The 2,790-nt window shown below is 40.1% G+C and overlaps 1 protein-coding gene across 1 annotated transcript in view; it reads left to right on the top strand.

Annotated features, from left to right (window-relative positions):
* LOC116693733 (ceramide kinase) overlaps positions 1-2,790 on the top strand; it is a 63,676-nt gene that overhangs the window by 3,014 nt on the left and 57,872 nt on the right. The window lies entirely within an intron of this gene.

Raw genomic sequence — 2,790 nt, 5'->3', positions numbered from 1 at the left:
AACACCTAAAACACAGCCAACAACCATGAAATGGTGATATAACATCTGGAAACACATCTGTACACACACCTAGAAACACCTTAAAAAACACAACCACCCAACAAGCACCTGAAAATGGTTGGTGATTATATGTAATCTGCGAATTAAAGCCTCTTGTAAAAACATTAGAAACACCTATAAAACACAGGACAACCCTGAAAATGTTATATAACATCTGGGAAACGCCTGTACACACATAGAAACACCTAAAACACAGCCGACACCCTGAAAATGTTAGATATAACATTGGAAACACTGTAACACACCTAGAAACACCTAAAACACAGCCACAACCATGAAATGTATAACATCTGGGAAAGCCTTTGTACACACACCTAGAAAACCCCTAAAACACAGCCAACAACCAGAAATGGTGATTAAACATCTGGAAACGCCTGTACACACACCTAGAAACACCTAAAAACACAGCCAACAACCTGAAATGGGATTATACTCTGGAAACGCCTGTCACTCACCTAGAAAACACCTAAAACACAACCAAAACCCTGGAAATGGTGATATAACATCTGGAAACAGCTGTTGACACCCACCTAGAAAACACCTAAAACACAGCCGAAACCCTGAGAAAATGTGTATATAACATCTGGAAACGCCTGTACACTCACCTAGAAACACCTAAAACACAGCCGACAACCCTGAAAATGGTGATATAACATCTGGAAACGCCTGTACACACCTAGAAACACCTAAAACACAGCCGACAACCCTGAAAATGTTATATAACATCTGGAAACGTCCTGTACACACACCTAGAAACACCTAAAACACAGCCGACAACCCTGAAAATGGTGATATAACATCTGGAAACTCCTGTACACACACCTAGAAACACCTTAAACACAGCCGACAACCCTGAAAATGGTGATATAACATCTGGAAACTCCTGTACACACACCTAGAAACACCTTAAAAACAGCCAACAGCCCTGAAAATGGTGATACAACATCTGGAAACACATCTGTGCACGCACATGGAAACATGCAGTAAACACACCTTATCAGAAAGCAGGATGAGGGGAAACTTTGGGTTTGTTAACCCTGAGATGAGGGGAAACTTTGGGTTTGTTAACCCTGAGATGAGGGGAAACTTTGGGTTTTCTGTTTCAGAAAGTGAGGTAACGTCGCCTCAGAGTCAGTTGCTATGGTAACTGAGCCTGTGAACCTAACCTTTAATAAACCTTGAGTTTTCTCCTCCCTCTGACTCAGCGCTCAGTCACTTCCTCATTCATTCATTCAGTCTGTATCAGGCGCATTTTAGCGCAGTTTGTTATCTGCATGAATAAAAAAAACAAGGCCTTTCCTCGTGTTGACGATCCCGTTGGTGAAAAAGCTGCTTTACCTCGCAGGGTGTTAAATGTCGGGAGATGATATTGATACCCAGACATTTTAATTTTCACATAACTTATTATTTGAGCGGTATCACTTTTCTTCCCAGTCCACCTATAGGCTACATGACCTCATATCACTAACCTCACCCATCATGGACAAGCCCTCCCAGCAGATTAGTTTAATTTATTGTGTGTTTTCTTTACAGCGTTGGTGACGCGGAGCATATTCGTAAAGCACCGTCGGCAGAATGTGACTCACTCTAAAACGGGTTTTGAACGTTTAGGCAGAGTTCCCTGGACACAGACCAGTAAGATCCATTAAAAAGGAGTTCCACGGTGGGATATTACTGCAGGAGAATGATGTAAACCCTTTGGAATTAAAGATTATTAATTATAATGCTGTTAATAATGGTGCTGCAGCCTTTAGAATGGGATTAGTAGGCGTAGGACTTTTTTGTATTGCACCTAAATGAAAAAAGGATACTTTCAATACCATTTCACCAGTAATATTGGGCTATACTCATGATTAAATATGATATACACTGTAATGGAATATACACATTTACTCTAGCGGCAATTTTCTCACACGCAAATTCTCTCTTTTGCAGCAGCCTCTGTGTTGTTGTCTTAACTCGCTGTATGTGCGCATTTCCGCCGACCCGATTGGTTGTGGTTGTTACCATGGTAAATCGTAGTATCATGGCTCCATACATGCTGCCTCTTCATCGTGGTGGTGCACGCGTGTGAACCTACTCTGAGTTGATTGAACCAACTCCTATCAGCTGTTCTTTAAACCGAAAACTCAGTTTCCCATCTCAGGGTAAATCAACTCAAACCTCCTTCTTGAAATATGTGAAAACACACAGTTAAAACCCATTGAACACATCTGGAAACGGTAAATACATTAAACACACTTGGACGTATACAAACATAAGAATCTCACTTTGAAACAAAGTATCAAACATCTGGAAACACACCTGGAAATGCACCTGGAAATGCACCTGGAAGCACAAAAACCAGACGTGGAAACAACATAACACATCTGAAAAAACAACCGGTAATCCAGGAAACACATCTGCAAGTAGGCCTGGGTTCAGAATATGGATTCTTCAGTTAAAATTGATCCTTGTCTGAGTGATCTAATATCAATTTAAATGAAGACCAGCAATCAATCTTTTAATTCTTGCACGATTCAGAAAATGTTACGATTCAATGTCGATTTTTAGGCTCGGGTTTCGATTCAAAATTGATTTTCGATTCAAAAATATTCTCAATTTAAAAAAACAACAACAAAAGACAACACGATTCCCAGTATGTAAATGTAGTTGCTTGTCCCTTGGGATAGTACACTCGCCATTACAAAACAAGAACAAAATTATTGGACTCTTCTTCTCACTAATTAA

The sequence above is a fragment of the Etheostoma spectabile genome, chromosome 8 (genome assembly GCF_008692095.1).
Source record: "Etheostoma spectabile isolate EspeVRDwgs_2016 chromosome 8, UIUC_Espe_1.0, whole genome shotgun sequence".
Taxonomy (NCBI): domain Eukaryota; kingdom Metazoa; phylum Chordata; class Actinopteri; order Perciformes; family Percidae; genus Etheostoma; species Etheostoma spectabile.
This window is presented reverse-complemented; position numbering and strand designations above follow the sequence as displayed.